Genomic DNA, 21164 nt, shown 5'->3' on the forward strand with positions numbered 1-21164 from the left:
CCATTTACTCTTAATTGATTAAAGGTGAGATTTCTGGAGGAAACCTCGCCTTAGAGAGCTAATGGCCATTCGGATTGACCAGATTTGAGCAGTCGCCGCTGCTGGAACTATAGGGAGCCCCCGAAGAAGGGCTAATTGGGGCTGCACTTCAAGTACATCTGGGATATTGGTTGGGCCTGGCTGGAAAGCTCCATCAAGAGGGTCTGAGAGGCTGGGAGGAAGGTTAAATGGAGAGATGAAATTATGGGGAATCCCTCCAAAGGGGTAGGGAACCCCCAAAAAAGGATTCCCCCCTCCCCCTTGTCTGACATCTGTTTGCCCCAATGTGGGGTGTTGCTAACGTTTGGTTGGCTCTTAATTCATAATTTGCTCTGTTTGTTTAACCTTTGCTCTAGAGTCGCCAGGTATCTTTATGATACCGCCACGAGGTTCAAGTTCAAGTACTGATCAATAACTCAACACAACAATTAGTAAGATTCAAATCAAAACACATTTATTATACACAGTAAATCACTACTCATGCATAAACTCTACTTTCTAGACTATTCCTATCACTAAAAGGCCTATACATAGCTTCGGAATTGGCCCACCAGGTCAGGGGAACAAATGGCCTTTCGTTCAGGTCCTGAGTCTGCAGGATTCAAAAGCTGGTATGGACTTGTAGCTAGGAGTGCCTATCTCATAGCGAGCGTTGACTGGAGACTTACTTGGTTGGCGTGGCCGCTTGGGCAGTTCACTCTCAGGGGTTGATTTGCGTTGTTGAGTGACCCTGCCAAGAAGGACGATTTGAACTTGGGGGCTTTACTTCATAGTCCCCAGGGGCTTCCCGCCCTTTGGGGTGGACCCTGTACCTGGTTCCAAATGATTGGACTGCGTTCCGATCATTTGGATCGATTTCTCCAATACTGGAGTTGTTCCCTGATCGCTGGGCGGTCCCTAAATATCCATTGGCCTTCCTTTGTCTTGGCTCCTGCTGGTGCCGAGGAGTCTGGCTTGGCTTTATTCACCTTAAGTGTTGCGATTGTGCCTTGGAATCGCTCATTACTATGCAGATGGCAGCTGGTTTCAGTGCTGTCTGGGTTTTGCAAGTTTCAATACACATGCTTTCTGCACTTGTTCAATTTTGCCTGTGTTGGCTGAATTTCCCTTTAGTCTTTGCAGTTCTCCATTTTAAGTCGGGAAGTGGCCAACCCAGGTGGCTACACTCCCTCCTTGTGATCCCTGACGTGAAGCGTGAAGGATCACATAACTGCGTTGTCTTCATTCCCTGACCCGTCGAGCGCTCTTCCATGGCCTCTACACTGACCATAACTATGCATGAAAAGCATAGTTCTGTCTGGCGCTATGTCAAAACAGGGACATCCATTACAAAAATTTTTAAAACGGTACCTCTAACTGTCCTCAATAACCTACACTCACTAAACATTCAGTCATATTAACTTCCTAAACAATACAAAATAAAAGCAGCATTTACATTTTTCCTGGCTTAGCAGTCAAGCACAGGGGTGTACAATATTTCAATTTCTTTATTTACAAAAGATGCAACACAAATGATCTTTATTGTAGATCAAAGGGTTCGGGGGCCTGGTGAAAACCGAAAATAGGCGATCTCATTCTGTATACCGGAGTGCTAGCGCGGTAGGCTCTCCTTCTCCATTTCCTCATGCGGATAGTCTGCACGATGCTGCAGAGTATCGCCAACACTAATAGGGATTCGACTACGTAGGAAAGGGAGTACCACGTTATGAGCTTATCACACCATGATGGTGTGGTGTTGCCTGTTACTGGGCTCTGGGTGCGATGGGGAAGTGAATCATTAACGGCCGGGGGGGGGGGGTTGGGGTCAGGGGGTTCGCGTTCGCGCTCAACCGAATACACATCATAATGGTGGTGATCAACACGGAGGATGTCCTCATTGTTTTTCTTCTTTCTCGTCTCTTCCTTTCCGTTTTGTCTCTTTTCCTGGAGCTTCTGGGATTCTATGGATCAAGCAGAGTGTCTGTTACCATCTTGGTTAATATCTCGTGCGTTAGTATGTCGGTCCTTTAGTGCCAATTCTCCCTTTACAATTTGTCACCATGTGTGACTCCCTCATTTTTTTTTAAACAGAATATTCAGGACAAGACACACTTGAAAATACTGAACCAGTGCGAGCCGTCTCGCAGGCTGTGCGATTTACCATCCAAGTGCTTGAGGATGTAAATAGCATAGGGATGGTAACCTAAGGGTTGCCGGAAAACAAAACAAAACTTTTTGAACCAAGAGTGCTGAATTGAGGTGCGTATGGGTCGCGACGGGTAAGAATTGGATGGAATCCCCGGGTAGGACAGTGACCGATGCCGTGTGTGCTTTACCCGAGCGTAGCTGACCAGAGGGAGGGTCCTCAGGCAGGGCGGGTCCCAAGCCGTTTCTCCACTGCCTGAGCAACCGACAAGAACGGGCAAAAATGTAGTCATCGTGGGGGTGGGTTGCCGTAAAGGTTCTACCATCGAACCAGAAGAGCAGTTTTGAACGGGGGTCTGGCAAGCTCTCAGTGGTTTCTGCCAATAAGCGTGCTGGCAAGTTTTCACAGGTTTCTGCCGGAAGAAAAATATGGCGTGTGGCTGTGGAACTTCTGAGGGCACAAACAACATTTAACAATAACACTAACAAACAACATTAAACAACATGTTGCAGGTTCCATCAGAAAGGACGCCGTTTTCTCCCAAGCGGTTCCTTTTTAAAACATCATCTGGACACCTCAGTTATCAGTTGCGAACTGGGTCGCAAAGGGGTTCTCGTTTTGGGAGTCAAGTCTCAAAGTCGTCATCTTCTCCCGGATGCAATACTCTCGGATGTATAAGGGCTGATAGGGCTGCATGGTGCGATTTGGGGTCCATCTCGTTGTTCCAGACAAGCCTCAATGAATTATCGCGGTGCCAAAAGGTGGTGTCTACTTCTGTGGGGACGGAATCGTCATCGTAGGGCGGTGGTGTTTGGTGGGGTTTGGTGAGGAATGTGATGAAGAAGAGATCACTCGAATCGTGGTCAGATTTGCTGGGTGTGGGTTCTGTTGCCTGGGGATAGTAGGGAGGCGTGCTGTGGCTATTGTCTGATTCACAGTCGCTGTCGCTGCTGCTGCTGTCTGTGGGCGTTCCGGGGCGGAGTCTAGAGGTCGGGGATGGAGTCGAGGGCAAATCCGTGGATGTGGTGGGCATGTTGGGGGAGGGTAGGGATACGTTGGCTGTGGGCGGGGTGTGGTCTGCTGCGTCGAGCATGACGTGATGCGCGTGGTTGGACTGTGGGCCATATGCCTTAAGCTGGTTAATATGGAACCACACAGTCGTTCCGTTGGGGTACTTAATTTTTATAGATGGAGGGGCTTACTTTGTCCGCAATGGAGTACGGACCCAAATACTTGGGTGATAGGAATGTGCTGGGGTTCTAACTGGAGAGCATGACCTGCCGTCCTACCGCAAACTCAGTCACATGCACTGTCTTGTCGAAACAGGCCTTGCTCTGTTTCTTCCTTGTGCCTAATCTTACTGCGGCTGCTAGCTGAGCCGTTTTCACATTCTCCATAACTGACTGCGTTCTCGTGTGTGAAGGCTGTCACTGCGAGGCTGGTCAAGTCCAATCCTAATAAAAATTCTGTGCCTTTCATGGGGCGTCCGGTCATGAGAGTGTGTGGGCTGTATCCTGTGGATGTTGAAATAGTATTTCTCAAAAACATCAGCGCAAAAGGGAGGACTGAATCCCAAGTGGTGTTGTTTTGCTGGACCATTTTTCTGAGGGTGGATTTTAGGGTCCGATTCATGCGCTCCACGAAACTACTTGACTGGGATTTCGGCGGCAGCGGTGCGCAGGGGCCTTCTGGGAGGTGAGTAGTGAGTTTAAAAGCTCTTACCTTTACAGGAGCAGCCCTTTGGATTTCGGCGGCAGCGGTGCGCAGGGGCCTTCTGGGAGGTGAGTAGTGAGTTTAAAAGCTCTTACCTTTACAGGAGCAGCCCTTTGGATTTCGGCGGCAGCGGTGCGCAGGGGCCTTCTGGGAGGTGAGTAGTGAGTTTAAAAGCTCTTACCTTTGCAGGAGCAGCCCTTTGGATTTCGGCGGCAGCAGTGCGCAGGGGCCTTCTGGGAGGTGAGTAGTGAGTTTAAAAGCTCTTACCTTTACAGGAGCAGCCCTTTGGATTTCGGCGGCAGCAGTGCGCAGGGGCCTTCTGGGAGGTGAGTAGTGAGTTTAAAAGCTCTTACCTTTACAGGAGCAGCCCTTTGGATTTCGGCGGCAGCGGTGCGCAGGGGCCTTCTGGGAGGTGAGTAGTGAGTTTAAAAGCTCTTACCTTTACAGGAGCAGCCCTTTGGATTTCGGCGGCAGCGGTGCGCAGGGGCCTTCTGGGAGGTGAGTAGTGAGTTTAAAAGCTCTTACCTTTACAGGAGCAGCCCTTTGGATTTCGGCGGCAGCGGTGCGCAGGGGCCTTCTGGGAGGTGAGTAGTGAGTTTAAAAGCTCTTACCTTTACAGGAGCAGCCCTTTGGATTTCGGCGGCAGCGGTGCGCAGGGGCCTTCTGGGAGGTGAGTAGTGAGTTTAAAAGCTCTTACCTTTACAGGAGCAGCCCTTTGGATTTCGGCGGCAGCGGTGCGCAGGGGCCTTCTGGGAGGTGAGTAGTGAGTTTAAAAGCTCTTACCTTTACAGGAGCAGCCCTTTGGATTTCGGCGGCAGCGGTGCGCAGGGGCCTTCTGGGAGGTGAGTAGTGAGTTTAAAAGCTCTTAACCTTTACAGGAGCAGCCCTTTGGATTTCGACGGCAGCGGTGCGCAGGGGCCTTCTGGGAGGTGAGGAGTGAATTTAAAAGCTCTTACCTTTACAGGAGCAGCCCTTTGGATTTCGGCGGCAGCAGTGCGCAGGGGCCTTCTGGGAGGTGAGTAGTGAGTTTAAAAGCTCTTACCTTTACAGGAGCAGCCCTTTGGATTTCGGCGGCAGCGGTGCGCAGGGGCCTTCTGGGAGGTGAGTAGTGAGTTTAAAAGCTCTTACCTTTACAGGAGCAGCCCTTTGGATTTCGGCGGCAGCGGTGCGCAGGGGCCTTCTGGGAGGTGAGTAGTGAGTTTAAAAGCTCTTACCTTTACAGGAGCAGCCCTTTGGATTTCGGCGGCAGCGGTGCGCAGGGGCCTTCTGGGAGGTGAGTAGTGAGTTTAAAAGCTCTTACCTTTACAGGAGCAGCCCTTTGGATTTCGGCGGCAGCGGTGCGCAGGGGCCTTCTGGGAGGTGAGTAGTGAATTTAAAAAGCCTTACCTGGTCCCGTGTCTGTTCTTCTTTTCTGTTTTATTTGTTTTTATATAAGGCGGGAACCGGAAGTTCGACCTCTGGCAAGTCCCCCCCCCCCAACCAATAAATTCTGGTGGAGAGGAAACCCGAGACACTACACGTGTAGTGTCTCCCACCCGCCCTCCTCCTCTAACCTAATAATAAGACCCATTGGTGTAAGGTAAGTGCCATATTATATTATTATATTATTAGCATTGTGCAGGTCAAGGATCGGAGGTGGAGGAGCAGTCTCTGTCAGCGAGAGAACCTGAGAACATCTCAGACACTCAGAAGGTAAGTAAGTGATTTTTACTTTTATACCTTTTTTCAAATTGTGTGTGTCGGGGGGAAATTGAAGTGACATCACAGAAAAGCTGTGGCCAGAGTGGCTGGTTGGGATTCTAACCTAAATTTTTAAAAAATTTGAGTATTTGGGAACTAATTAAACATAATAACTTAATTATAATTTAGAGGATATCTAAGCCAGAGATCGGAGAGTATTATAGTTAGCTATCGCATTTCTACTAGAAATCTAGTGCTAGGAAATAGATAGTTGACAGTAACTTTGCAATTTAAAAAAAAAGTATTTAAAAAAAAAAGACAAATTTTAATTTTAATTAATTGACGCAATGTCAGTTAGAGGGGTGCTGTGCTCTGACTGTGAGATGTGGCAGGTCCGGGAGGCTTCCAGCGTCCCGGATGGCTTCATCTGCAGAAAGTGCACCCAACTGCAGCTCCTCACAGACCGCATGGTTCGGTTGGAGCAGCAATTGGATGCACTTAGGAGCATGCAGGTGGCGGAAAGCGTCATAGATCGCAGTTATGTAAATGTGGTCACACCCAAGGTGCAGGCAGAGAAATGGGTGACCACCAGAAAGGGCAGGCAGTCAGTGCAGGAATCCCCTGTGGTTCTCCCCCTCTCGAACAGATATACCCCTTTGGATACTGTCGGGGGGGATAGCCTATCAGGGGAAAACAGCAGCAGCCAGAGCAGTGGCACCACAGCTGGCTCTGATGTTCAGAAGGGAGGGTCAAAGCGCAGAAGAGTAATAGTAATAGGGGACTCTATAGTCAGGGGCACAGATAGGCGCTTCTGTGGACGTGAAAGAGACTCCAGGATGGTATGTTGCCTCCCTGGTGCCAGGGTCCAGGATGTCTCCGAACGGGTAGAGGGAATCCTGAAGGGGGAGGGCAAACAGGCAGAGGTCGTTGTACATATTGGTACTAACGACATAGGCAGGAAGGGGCATGAGGTCCTGCAGCAGGAGTTCAGGGAGCTAGGCAGAAAGTTAAAAGACAGGACCTCGAGGGTTGTAATCTCGGGATTACTCCCTGTGCCACGTGCCAGTGAGGCTAGAAATAGGAAGATAGAGCAGACAAACACGTGGCTAAACAGCTGGTGTAGGAGGGAGGGTTTCCGTTATCTGGACCACTGGGAGCTCTTCCGGGGCAGGTGTGACCTGTATAAGATGGACGGGTTGCATCTAAACCGGAGAGGCATAAATATCCTGGCCGCGAGGTCACACGGGAGGGTTTAAACTAGTATGGCAGGGGGGTGGGCACGGGAGCAATAGGTCAGAAGGTGAGGGCATTGAGGGAGAACTAGGGAATAGGGACAGTGTGGCTCTGAGGCAGAGCAGACGGGGAAAAGTTGCTGAACACAGCGGGTCTGGTGGCCTGAAGTGCATATGTTTTAATGCAAGGAGCATTACGGGTAAGGCAGATGAACTTAGAGCTTGGATTACTACTTGGAACTATGATGTTGTTGCCATTACAGAGACCTGGTTGTGGGAAGGGCAGGATTGGCAGCTAAACGTTCCAGGATTTAGATGTTTCAGGCGGGATAGAGGGGGATGTAAAAGGGGAGGCGGAGTTGCGCTACTTGTTCGGGAGAATATCACAGCTATACTGCGAGAGGACACCTCAGAGGGCAGTGAGGCTATATGGGTAGAGATCAGGAATAAGAAGGGTGCAGTCACAATGTTGGGGGTATACTACAGGCCTCCCAACAGCCAGCGGGAGATAGAGGAGCAGATAGATAGACAGATTTTGGAAAAGAGTAAAAACAACAGGGTTGTGGTGATGGGAGACTTCAACTTCCCCAATATTGACTGGGACTCACTTAGTGCCAGGGGCTTAGACGGGGCGGAGTTTGTAAGGAGCATCCAGGAGGGCTTCTTAAAACAATATGTAAACAGTCCAACTAGGGAAGGGGCGGTACTGGACCTGGTATTGGGGAATGAGCCCGGCCAGGTGGTAGATGTTTCAGTAGGGGAGCATTTCGGTAACAGTGACCACAATTCAGTAAGTTTTAAAGTACTGGTGGACAAGGATAAGAGTGGTCCGAGGATGAATGTGCTAAATTGGGGGAAGGCTAATTATAACAATATTAGGCGGGAACTGAAGAACATAGATTGGGGGCGGATGTTTGAGGGCAAATCAACATCTGACATGTGGGAGGCTTTCAAGTGTCAGTTGAAAGGAATACAGGACAGGCATGTTCCTGTGAGGAAGAAAGATAAATACGGCAATTTTCGGGAACCTTGGATGACGAGTGATATTGTAGGCCTCGTCAAAAAGAAAAAGGAGGCATTTGTCAGGGCTAAAAGGCTGGGAACAGACGAAGCCTGTGTGGCATATAAGGAAAGTAGGAAGGAACTTAAGCAAGGAGTCAGGAGGGCTAGAAGGGGTCATGAAAAGTCATTGGCAAATAGGGTTAAGGAAAATCCCAAGGCTTTTTACACGTACATAAAAAGCAAGAGGGTAGCCAGGGAAAGGGTTGGCCCACTGAAGGATAGGCAAGGGAATCTATGTGTGGAGCCAGAGGAAATGGGCGAGGTACTAAATGAATACGTTGCATCAGTATTCACCAAAGAGAAGGAATTGGTAGATGTTGAGTCTGGAGAAGGGGGTGTAGATAGCCTGGGTCACATTGTGATCCAAAAAGACGAGGTGTTGGGTGTCTTAAAAAATATTAAGGTAGATAAGTCCCCAGGGCCTGATGGGATCTACCCCAGAATACTGAAGGAGGCTGGAGAGGAAATTGCTGAGGCCTTGACAGAAATCTTTGGATCCTCGCTGTCTTCAGGGGATGTCCCGGAGGACTGGAGAATAGCCAATGTTGTTCCTCTGTTTAAGAAGGGTAGCAAGGATAATCCCGGGAACTACAGGCCGGTGAGCCTTACTTCAGTGGTAGGGAAATTACTGGAGAGAATTCTTCGAGACAGGATCTACTCCCATTTGGAAGCAAATGGACGTATTAGTGAGAGGCAGCACGGTTTTGTGAAGGGGAGGTCGTGTCTCACTAACTTGATAGAGTTTTTCGAGGAGGTCACTAAGATGATTGATGCAGGTAGGGCAGTAGATGTTGTCTATATGGACTTCAGTAAGGCCTTTGACAAGGTCCCTCATGGTAGACTAGTACAAAAGGTGAAGTCACACGGGATCAGGGGTGAACTGACAAGGTGGATACAGAACTGGCTAGGTCATAGAAGGCAGAGGGTAGCAATGGAAGGATGCTTTTCTAATTGGAGGGCTGTGACCAGTGGTGTTCCACAGGGATCAGTGCTGGGACCTTTGCTATTTGTAGTATATATAAATGATTTGGAGGAAAATGTAACTGGTCTGATTAGTAAGTTTGCAGACGACACAAAGGTTGGTGGAATTGCAGATAGCGATGAGGACTGTCTGAGGATACAGCAGGATTTAGATTGTCTGGAGACTTGGGCGGAGAGATGGCAGATGGAGTTTAATCCGGACAAATGTGAGGTAATGCATTTTGGAAGGGCTAATGCAGGTAGGGAATATACAGTGAATGGTAGAACCCTCAAGAGTATTGAAAGTCAAAGAGATCTAGGAGTACAGATCCACAGGTCATTGAAAGGGGCAACACAGGTGGAGAAGGTAGTCAAGAAGGCATACGGCATGCTTGCCTTCATTGGCCGGGGCATTGAGTATAAGAATTGGCAAGTCATGTTGCAGCTGTATAGAACCTTAGTTAGGCCACACTTGGAGTATAGTGTTCAATTCTGGTCGCCACACTACCAGAAGGATGTGGAGGCTTTAGAGAGGGTGCAGAAGAGATTTACCAGAATGTTGCCTGGTATGGAGGGCATAAGCTATGAGGAGCGATTGAATAAACTCGGTTTGTTCTCACTGGAACGAAGGAGGTTGAGGGGAGACCTGATAGAGGTATACAAAATTATGAGGGGCATAGACAGAGTGGATAGTCAGAGGCTTTTCCCCAGGGTAGAGGGGTCAATTACTAGGGGGCATAGGTTTAAGGTGAGAGGGGCAAGGTTTAGAGTAGATGTACGAGGCAAGTTTTTTACGCAGAGGGTAGTGGGTGCCTGGAACTCGCTACCGGAGGAGGTAGTGGAAGCAGGGACGATAGGGACATTTAAGGGGCATCTTGACAAATATATGAATAGGATGGGAATAGAAGGATACGGACCCAGGAAGTGTAGAAGATTGTAGTTGAGTCGGGCAGTATGGTCGGCACGGGCTTGGAGGGCCGAAGGGCCTGTTCCTGTGCTGTACATTTCTTTGTTCTTTGTTCTTTGGGGGTGGTATGCGATCTGGAATTTTTGAGTAATGCCAAATATCGTGAGGATGTTCTTCATGACACGTCACGTAAAATGGGAACCTTGGTCGGATTCAATGCTGCGGGGGAGTCCCCATCTCGTAAAGATGTGGTGGGTTAAGATCTTTGCGGTGGTCTTTGCCGTGTTCGTTCTGGATGGGAATGCCTCTACCCATTTTGTAAAAGTGTCTATGACGACTAATACGTACTTGTAACCATTCCTGCAAGGGGGCAATGGTCCTATAAAATCGATCTGGAGGTTAGTCCAGGGGCCGTTAACGGGGCGGGTGTGGCTAAGTTGAGCTTTCTTTGCGTATCTGTCCGGATTGTTCTGGGCACAGATAAGGCAATTCTCAACGTAGTGTGTTACGTCTTCTTTTAAACTTGGCCACCAACAGAGCTGCCTGAGGTGGGCTGTAGTGGGATCAATTCCCTGATGTCCATGACTGTCATGGAATAAACAAATAAGTTGATTCCTGTCCTGTTCAGGAACCACATAAAGGGTGTCTTTTAACACCACACCGTCAAGTGTGGTCAGTGCATTTTTAAATCTATCATAGGGTGCTGTAAATTGTCCTTTTAAAATCTCCCTGAGATTGCTATCCTGCTTCTGGGCCTGCACTAAATCCTCGATATTAGTCTGCGAGACCTGAACTGCATTCACTGGGGCGCTTTCGGGGGGTGTCCACAAATATCCATGCCTGGAACCTGCTTTGGCCAGTGCATCGGCTTTTACATTTCCAGGGGGGAGGAACGGTGGTGACTGCGGACTTTAACAATTCCAAATGTCCTGTTCTGTGCTTTCTCTAAAATGTGGCAGAGCAATGGGGCTGAAGGGAGGGGTTTTCCGTCTGCGGAAACAAATCCTCTTGCTTTCCACAGGGGTAGGAATTCTGTAAGGCTTTTGCAGACATAGAGGCTGTCCGAGTATATGTCTGCTGGGCTGGGGAAGGACTCTGAATGATCTATAATATACGCAACGGCTGCTAGTTCTGACGCCTGCGCGCCTAAGTGGCCTGGTAGCTTTAAGGAGATCTCTTCCAGGGCGTGTCCCTGCGCGTCCTCGACATATATGCCACATCCTGTAATGTGTTTCCCTTCTAATACTGTGGAAGAACCGTCCACATATATCCTTAAAGGTGCCTGTGTCTGTGTCCGCACGTGTCTGTGTGCTGGGGGCTCTGGTGTGAACTACCTATCTTTCTGGGGGGTGTTTTCGCAATAAAGGGGCCTGTGTTGTGGTACGGTGAGATGATTTCACATTCGTGGGGGATGCCTGGGTACTGAAGGTTATCAACTAAGAAAGTGTGGGTCTTGGTCCTTTTAACAGTGATGTCCCGTCCCTGCAAAAGAAGGGTCCATCTAGCTGCTCTAATTTGGCTAACTGTACCATCCTTAAGTCGTCCGTCCAGTAAAAGTTGCGTGGGGGTGTGTTCTGTAAGGATTGTGATGGGGTTTAGTCCGGTTATGTAGGAAAAATACTGAACTGCCCAGAAAACTTCGAACAGGTGCCTTTCACAGGCCAAAAATCCCTGATCCACAGGATTTAAAAGTCTGGAGGCGTAAGCCACGGGTCTTAATTGTTCGTGCCGTTCCTGGAGGAGCACGGCTGAAAGGGTGCGGTCTGTGCTAGCTATCTCTATAGCATAGGGGGAAAGGGGTCTGGAACCTGTAGTGCGAGGGCTGCAATGAGGGCTCTTTTCAAAGCATCCACAGCATCCGTATGCTGCGGAAGCCATTCCCAAGGGGCTCCTTTCTTTAGGAGTCCCGAGAGGGGTGCTGCCTTGCTGGCGAAACCGTCAATGTGGTTTCGGCAGTAGCCAACCAGTCCTAAAAATTACCGGAGGGCTGAAACATTCTGGGGAAGGGGCAATTTGGCAATCGAGTCAATCCTTTTGTGCTCGATCTCGTGTTTACCTTGCGTGATAATTGTACCCAAATATATCACCTTGTGTTCCAAAATCTGGGCCTTTTTTGGGGTTTACTTTGCAGCCAATTTTCTGTAGGAGTTCCAGGAGTTCGGACAGAAGCTCGATGTGCTCTGCCTTGGTGTCTGTCTGCAGTAATAGGTCGTCCACATACTGGACCAGACATTCGGGGCGAGAAAAGTTCGATAATCCATTTACCAGCTGTCGGTGGAAAATGGAGGGGGAGTTGTGGAATCCTTGTGGAAGGCATGTCCACGTGTACTGCTAATTTTTAAAAGTGAAGGCAAATTTGTATTGGCGCGCTTTTGCCAATGGAATGGAGCAGAATCCGTTACTGACGTCCAAAACCGTAAAGTATTGTGAGTTGAGTCCCTGTTTGAGCATGGTCTCGGGACTTGTGGCTACCGTGGGGGCTGCTGCGGGGGTGACTTTGTTGAGTTCCCGGTAATCGATGGTCATTCGCCATGATCCATCGGGCTTTCTCACTGGCCAAATCGGGGCATTATTAGTGGAGGCTACTGATCTGAGTACGCCCTGCTCTAATAAGCTGTCGATCACTTTTGCAATTTCTCCCTCTGCCTCTTGGGGAAATCCGTATTGCTTTTAGGGTCTAGGGTAAGGTCCTGTAATTTGAACGGAACCAGTCATCCTGCCACAGTCGTGTTGTGGGTCGCGAATGCTGTCCTGTGCTTCTCAGAACTGCCCTAACCTGCTTGTCTGTGCTAATCGTGGTCGGGTCAAACCAAAATTCGCCGACTGCGCTAATCTTGTTAGTGTATTCACCTATTGTGAGCGTTGCGGGGGCTCTTGCAGATTTTGCCATTTTCCAGACACATTGGTTGACTGGATCAAATGAAAGGTGGTGGGAGTTCATGAAGTCAATTCCCAAAATGTGTTCTGCTGTGTGGGGTAGATCGACTAAAACTATGGGGTGCTTTGTCATTATATTGCCAATCTGTGATGTGTCCCTGCTGTGAGTGGCCTGTGAAGCCGCTGAGGGTGATGGTGACTGTAGTGGGCCACGTGTCTTTTTGAACATGGTGGAGGAATTTATTGTGGTGCGGGACCCTCCTGTGTCCCAGAGAAATTTGATGGGCTGACCCCGTATCTTTTCTGCAACTACTGGTCAGCCGGACCTATCCCAAAGGGTGTTGCAGACCCAACTGGGGGAGCCCGAACACCGTCAGTCCGTTCCGTTCATGTCCGTCTGGTCTGAACGGGTGCTCACACTATGTATGGGCTCTGTCCTATTCTTATTCAGAGTGCCTGCCTGCTGGGCTCTCTTTGGCTTTCGTGGGGCATTGCATTCTCGTGCAAAGTGTCCTAACTGTCCACAGTTGTAACACTCCTGTGGCTTTTGTGGGGGGCTGTTCCTGCCTTTGTTCACCCATGCGGGGTTCTGGTGCGTTTTCACCGCTTGGATGTCTGCTTCTGCCTGCTGTTCCTCGGGTTTCCTAACTGCGGGTTTGTTTTGTACCTGTAGCTCCCAGGTGTGGGACAATCTTTTTAAAACCCATTTCTCATTGTGGGCTTCCTCTGAGGGGTCATAATTCGTACAGGCGTTTTGTCCTGCCTCTGTGGCATGGGAGATAAGGGTGCGGGTCCATTTGGCCATACCGTCTTGGGACAAATGGGCACGTTCTAAATTACCGAAAACTGCTGTGAAATGAACCCACAGGCGTCCAGCAAATGCTGTGGGGTGTTCTGTCTTTTTCTGCCTGCACTTATTCAGGCCTTCTACGGGGTCACCTCTGTTGTAGCCAATCGCATCGAGGATCGCTGTGTGCATTTCTGCAAGGGTGCCTCTTCCTACATTCTGTGGGTCGGGAAGGGCTGTTACAACCGAAGGGTCTAAACTCAAAACTGTGAGCTTCACGTGCTCACGCTCATCCAGGCTGTACATGGTCGCCTACTGCTTTACTCTAGCAAAGAAGTGGTGGGGGTCTGAGGTGGGGAGGAACAGTGTGATTTTCTCGCACGCGTCCCGTAATTGGGTCACGGTTAAGGGGGTGGTATTCAGAAATTCTGTATCTCCGTCCGATGTGACTGTGCGGTGGGTGGTTACTGGATTCATGGGTGCCTGAACTATCTGCTCTGTGGGCTGTTGGGGCGCTTTTCTCTTCTGGGGCTTTCCTTGCGCACATGTTCCCTGAACATATCTATGCGCGGTCTCATTTAATTCTTCCCAATCCGGGCCATCTTCTGTATCTAACTGGGATCCAAAGGTGCTGTGGAATCCATTCTGAACTGAAAGCAAAGACTGCAGATCTGCAATCTGGTTCCGGCACTTTGCGTGATCTAGTGAGCTCTGTCTGTGATCCGTGGTGGCAGCATGGAGTGCTCATAATGCTGCTTTCAGGTCGCTACACTGCCTTTGCAATGCCTCTACCTGTTTCTCTGTTTCCTCTCTTACCAGGACTGCACATTGCGTGTCCTGATAGGCCTTTTCGTACTGTGTCTGGAAGCTGCTTAAATGCGCCAGACAAGACTGGTGTGACCACTTGGCATCATCCACCTCTTCGTCCTTTGCTGCTAACTTCCTTCTCAACTCTCTGTTCTCTTTCTCAACCTCACTTACATCGACCTTGCTCATTCGATGTGTCTCCTCTATCTCTTTACGGAGCATCCAAGCGACCTCCTCTGTGCCTCGCAATTGTGCCAGACAGGACACGATTGCCAATGGCTTGCAAGCTTTTCCCAAGCTTTTCTTATGAATCTCTGACAGGTTCTCCCACCAAGTATGTCCTATACTCCCGGGTCCTGTTTCCTTATTCTCACAGAATTCACTCCAAAGGGGCCATCCTTTCCCTTTGAGGTACTTCCTGATTTCCTCTTCCCAAACGGGACACTGTCCTTCTCTGCTGCTGGTCACCGCGACCACAAATTCTTCAGGGTTCATGAGGCATTGCATTGCCTGCATTGCCATCTTTCTTCTCTAAACACGCTCTTAAAATTTGGAACGAGGGGTACTAAGGCAGTGCTGTAATTACGGGTACGGCTTTCGCTATTTTCCGGAATACAAACTCCCGACAGTTTTTCGCAACAAAAATCTATCAGTTTTACCTTATAGCCCTGTTAGTTACGCATGCATTAACACACTTCCGAATTATGAGGATTAATCCAAAGTCACAAAGTCCAAAGTTGTGCGGGTTAGGTGGATTGGCCATGATAAATTGCCCTTAGTGTCCAAAATTGCCCTTAGTGTTGGATGGGGTTACTGGGTTATGGGGATAGGGTGGCGGTGTTGACCTTGGGTAGGGTGCTCTTTCCAAGAGCCGGTGCAGACTCGATGGGCTGAATGGCCTCCTTCTGCACTGTAAATTCTATGAACAGAGCTGCTTGAACACTTGTGGTTTTTCTGTTCCCAATTGGATTTTTAATTCAAATTTTGGGTTCTCCCGGAGTGGTTCAGCCACTTCTAAGTCGGGTCCTGTCAGGATGTCACCAGTAATATGTTGCTAACGTTTGGTTGGCTCTTAATGCGTAATTTGCTCTGTTTGTTTAACCTTTGCTCTAGAGTCGCCAGGTATCTTTATGATACCGCCACGAGGTTCAAGTTCAAGTACTGATAAATAACTCAACACAGCAATTAATAAGATTCAAATCAAAACACATTTATTATACACAGTAAATCACTACTCATGCATAAACTCTACTTTCTAGACTATTCCTATCACTAAAAGGCCTATACATAGCTTCGGAATTGGCCCACCAGGTCAGGGGAACAAATGGCCTTTCGTTCAGGTCCTGAGTCTGCAGGATTCAAAAGCTGGTATGGACTTGTAGCTAGGAGCGCCTATCTCGCAGCGAGCGTTGACTGGAGACTTACTTGGTTGGCGTGGCCGCTTGGGCAGTTCACTCTCAGGGGTTGATTTGCGTTGTTGAGTGACCCTGCCAAGAAGGACGATTTGAACTTGGGGGCTTTACTTCATAGTCCCCAGGGGCTTCCCGCCCTTCGGGGCGGACCCCGTACCTGGTTCCAAATGATTGGACTGCGTTCCGATCATTTGGATCGATTTCTCCAATACTGGAGTTGTTCCCTGATCACTGGGCGGTCCCTAAATGTCCGTTGGCCTTCCTTTGTCGTGGCTCCTGCTGGCGCCGAGGAGTCTGGCTTGGCTTTATTCACCTTAAGTGTTGCGATTGTGCCTTGGAATCGCTTATTACTATGCAGATGGCAGCTGGTTTCAGTGCTGTCTGGGTTTTGCAAGTTTCAATACACATGCTTTCTGCACTTGTTCAATTTTGCCTGTGTTGGTTGAATTTCCCTTTAGTCTTTGCGGTTCTCCATTTTAAGTCGGGAAGTAGCCAACCCAAGTGGCTACAGGGCTTCATTCTGCTCAGGTAAAATAGTGGCGGGAGTGGGATGAGGTACTTTTGTGGCCAATTTAAAAGTCTCAGTAGGCCCAAGGGTAGGCAGGCCGCTTGATGCCTAAATCCCTCCCTCCCACCCCGCCAGGAAAATGGGAGACTGGTTGGAGCAGGTGGGTGGGTGATGGGCAAACCGTACACTGCATTTAACAAACCACTGAACTGGAGGAGAGACAACCTTAATGATTTGAGGCGGCAGTCCAAAATTGTGCAGGTTAGGTGGATTGGCCACACTAAAATTATTCCTTAGTGTCCTAAAATGTGCAGGTTAGATGGGGTTATGGGATTATAGGGATGGGGCAGGGGAGTGGGACGAGGTAAAGTGCTCTTTTAGAGGGTTGTTACAGATTAGAGGGGCCGAATCGCCTCCGTCTGCATTCTGTTAATTCCATGGTTAATTATAAAAGATCTACCATGAATAATCAGGAATATGGTAAAAGACTTCTGGGTGCGGCGATGACCAGCTGAGTCGCACGTTTCGGCAGCTCCCGGTGAAACGGACTTTTGGGCTCTTGATAGGAGCCCCAACGGCAATTTTGACGGCTAAAAACACTGTGCGGTAAACCAGAAGGGAATCCCCCCTGGATACGGATGAAAAAAGGAGGAGAAAGTGGCCGGATTGCAGTGGATCCTTTAGAACAGCGGCAAGGAAGGCAAGCAAAAACCAAGATGGCGTCGGAAGGTGGCAGTTTAACATGGGGCCCTGAACAACAAGAGTTCTTGAAATGCTGTGTGGAAGAGCTCAAAAAGGAAATGAAGAAAGAGCTGTTGGCCCCTATACTACAGGCGATCGAAGGGCTAAAGGAGGAACAAAAGACCCAGGAGCGGGAGCTTCGGGTCGTGAAGGCAAAGGCAGCCGAGAATGAGGACGACATACAGGGCATGGTGGTGAAGACGGAGATGCATGAGGCACATCAGAAACGATGTGTGGAAAGGTTGGAGGCACTGGAGAACAATGCAAGGAGGAACAACCTGAGGATTCTTGGTCTTCCTGAAGGTGCGGAGGGAGCGGACGTCGGGGCATATGTGAGCACGATGCTGCACTCGTTAATGGGAGCGGAGGCCCCGGCGGGTCCGTTGGAGGTGGAGGGAGCATACCGAGTGATGGCGCGAGGACCGAGAGCAGGAGAAATTCCCAGAGCCATAGTGGTGAGATTCCTCCGTTTTAAGGATAGAGAAATGGTCCTTAGATGGGCAAAGAAAACTCGGAGCAGTAAATGGGAGAACGCGGTGATCCGCGTTTATCAAGACTGGAGTGCGGAGGTGGCGAGAAGGAGGGCGAGCTTTAATCGGGCCAAGGCGGTGCTTCATAAAAAGAAGATAAAATTTGGAATGCTGCAACCGGCAAGACTGTGGGTCACATATCGAGGGAGGCACCACTACTTTGAGACGGCGGATGAAGCGTGGACTTTTATTGTGGAAGAAAAACTGGAATGAGCGGGTTATTAAAAAGAACGTTTGAACAAAGTGGTGGGGCGAATGTGGGGGGGCGAAGAGGGGGGTTAAAAAGGGGGGAAAGAGGAGTTTTATGTACTAATCCTGCGATGTGGTAACTTTTCTCTATTCCACAGGAGGTGATGGGGAGAGGAGGGGAGGTGGAGGAGATGGGGCGTTGGCCATTGGGGGTGGGGCCAAGGGAGAAGCGCGGGCTTGGTTCCTGCGCTATGATAATCATGGCGGGAATAGAGAAGCAGGAAGGAGGGGGCGTCGCACGGTTGCGAGCCGAGGTCACGGGGGGAAGCCGAGGTCGGCCAGAGTTTGCTGACTTCTGGGAGCAACATGGGGGGAGTAATTACGCTAGCGGGGGATCTAGCGGGGGGGGTGGGAGGGGGGAATTACTGGGTTGCTGCTGCTGGGGAGAGGGGGGAGCTGGTATGGGAGGGGATGGGCGGGGGTGCACCGCCTGGGGGAGATACAGCTGCGTGGGAACCGGGTGAGGAGCTGGAAAAAGGGGATGGTAATCGACAAGGGGGGGTGTAGGAAGCCCCCCAACCCGGCTGATCACGTGGAATGTGAGAGGGCTGAACGGGCCGATAAAGAGGGCACGGGTACTCGCACACCTTAAGAAACTTAAGGCAGATGTGGTTATGTTACAGGAAACGCACCTGAAACTGATAGACCAGGTTAGGCTACGCAAAGGATGGGTGGGGCAGGTGTTCCATTCGGGGCTAGATGCGAAAAACAGGGGGGTGGCTATATTAGTGGGGAAGCGGGTAATGTTCGAGGCAAAGACTATAGTGGCGGATAACGGGGGCAGATACGTGATGGTGAGTGGCAAACTACAGGGGGAGACGGTGGTTTTGGTAAACGTATATGCCCCGAACTGGGATGATGCCAATTTTATGAGGCGGATGCTAGGACGCATTCCGGACCTAGAGATGGGAAAGCTGATAATGGGGGGAGATTTTAATACGGTGTTGGAACCAGGGCTGGATAGGTCGAAGTCCAGGACTGGAAGGAGGCCGGCAGCAGCCAAGGTACTTAAAGATTTTATGGAGCAGATGGGAGGTGTAGACCCGTGGAGATTTAGCAGACCTAGGAGTAAGGAGTTCTCGTTTTTCTCCTATGTCCATAAAGTCTACTCGCGAATAGACTTTTTTGTGCTGGGAAGGGCGTTGATCCCGAAGGTGAGGGGAACGGAGTATACGGCTATAGCCATATCGGATCACGCTCCACACTGGGTAGACTTGGAGATAGGGGAGGAAACAGAAGGGCGCCCACCCTGGAGAATGGACATGGGACTAATGGCAGATGAGGGTGTGTGTCTAAGGGTGAGGGGGTGCATTGAAAAGTACTTGGAACTCAATGATAATGGGGAGGTCCAGGTGGGAGTGGTCTGGGAGGCGCTGAAGGCGGTGGTTAGAGGGGAGCTGATATCAATAAGGGCACATAAAGGGAAGCAGGAGAGTAAGGAACGGGAGCGGTTGCTGCAAGAACTTGAGGGTGGACAGACAATATGCGGAAGCACCGGAGGAGGGACTGTACAGGGAAAGGCAAAGGTTACATGTAGTATTTGACTTGCTGACTACGGGCACTGCAGAGGCACAATGGAGGAAGGCACAGGGTGTACAGTACGAATATGGGGAGAAGGCGAGCAGGTTGCTGGCGCACCAATTGAGGAAAAGGGGAGCAGCGAGGGAAATAGGGGGAGTGAGGGATGAGGAAGGAGAGATGGAGCGGGGAGCGGAGAGAGTGAATGGAGTGTTCAAGACATTTTATAAAAAATTATATGAAGCTCAACCCCCGGATGGGAGGGAGAGAATGATGGGCTTCTTGGATCGGCTGGAATTTCCCAAGGTGGAAGAGCAGGAAAGGGTGGGACTGGGAGCACAGATCGAGGTAGAAGAAGTGGTGAAAGGAATTAGGAGCATGCAGGCGGGAAAGGCCCCGGGACCGGATGGATTCCCAGTCGAATTCTGTAGAAAATATGTGGACTTGCCCCGGTATTGACGAGGACCTTTAATGAGGCAAAGGAAAGGGGACAACTGCCCCCGACTATGTCTGAAGCAACGATATCGCTTCTCTTAAAGAAGGAAAAGGACCCGCTACAATGCGGGTCCTATAGACCTATTTCCCTCCTAAATGTAGATGCCAATATCCTGGCCAAGGTAATGGCAATGAGAATAGAGGAATGTGTCCCGGGGGTGGTCCACGAGGACCAAACTGGGTTTGTGAAGGGGAGACAGCTGAACACGAATATACGGAGGCTGTTAGGGGTAATGATGATGCCCCCACCAGAGGGGGAAACGGAGATAGTAGTGGCGATGGATGCCGAGAAAGCATTTGATAGAGTGGAGTGGGATTATTTGTGGGAGGTGTTGAGGAGATTTGGTTTTGGAGAGGGGTATGTTAGATGGGTGCAGCTGTTGTATAGGGCCCCGATGGCGAGCGTGGTCACGAATGGACGGGGATCTGCATATTTTCGGCTCCATAGAGGGACAAGGCAGGGATGCCCTCTGTCCCCATTATTGTTTGCACTGCCGATTGAGCCCCTGGCGATAGCGTTGAGGGGTTCCAAGAAGTGGAGGGGAGTACTTAGAGGAGGAGAAGAACACCGGGTATCTTTGTATGCGGACGATTTGTTACTATATGTGGCAGACCCGGCGGAGGGGATGCCAGAAATAATGCGGATACTTGGGGAGTTTGGGGATTTTTCAGGGTATAAATTGAACATGGGGAAAAGTGAATTGTTTGTGGTGCATCCAGGGGAGCAGAGTAGAGAAATAGAGGACCTACCGTTGAGGAAGGTAACAAGGGACTTTCGTTACCTGGGGATCCAGATAGCCAAGAATTGGGGCACATTGCATAGGTTAAATTTAACGCGGTTGGTGGAACAAATGGAGGAGGATTTCAAGAGATGGGATATGGTATCCCTGTCACTGGCAGGGAGGGTGCAGGCGGCTAAGATGGTGGTCCTCCCGAGATTCCTCTTTGTGTTTCAATGCCTCCCGGTGGTGATCACGAAGGCTTTTTTAAAAAGGATTGAAAAGAGCATCATGGGTTTTGTGTGGGCCGGGAAGACCCCGAGAGTGAGGAAGGGATTCTTACAGCGTAGCAGGGATAGGGGGGGCTGACACTACCGAGCCTAAGTGAGTATTATTGGGCCGCTAATATTTCAATGGTGAGTAAGTGGATGGGAGAGGAGGAGGGAGCGGCGTGGAAGAGATTAGAGAGGGCGTCCTGTAGGGGGACTAGCCTACAGGCTATGGTGACAGCCCCATTGCCGTTCTCACCGAGGAACTACACCACAAGCCCGGTGGTGCTGGCTACGCTGAAGATTTGGGGACAGTGGAGACGGCATATGGGAAAGACTGGAGCCTTGGGGGGGTCCCCGATAAGAAACAACCATAGGTTTGCCCCGGGGGGAATGGATGGGGGATATGGAATGTGGCAAAGAGCAGGAATAACGCAACTGAAGGATCTGTTCGTGGATGGGAAGTTCGCGAGTCTGGGAGCGCTGACCGAGAAATATGGGTTGCGACAAGGGAATGCATTCAGGTATATGCAA

General features: G+C 49.9%; 1 protein-coding gene across 4 annotated transcripts in view; it reads left to right on the forward strand.

Annotated features, from left to right (window-relative positions):
* The window catches only part of LOC140394997 (uncharacterized), a 403426-nt gene that overhangs the window by 199603 nt on the left and 182659 nt on the right, over positions 1–21164 (forward strand). The window lies entirely within an intron of this gene.

Source organism: Scyliorhinus torazame, chromosome 2, assembly GCF_047496885.1.
Source record: "Scyliorhinus torazame isolate Kashiwa2021f chromosome 2, sScyTor2.1, whole genome shotgun sequence".
NCBI classification, from domain to species: domain Eukaryota; kingdom Metazoa; phylum Chordata; class Chondrichthyes; order Carcharhiniformes; family Scyliorhinidae; genus Scyliorhinus; species Scyliorhinus torazame.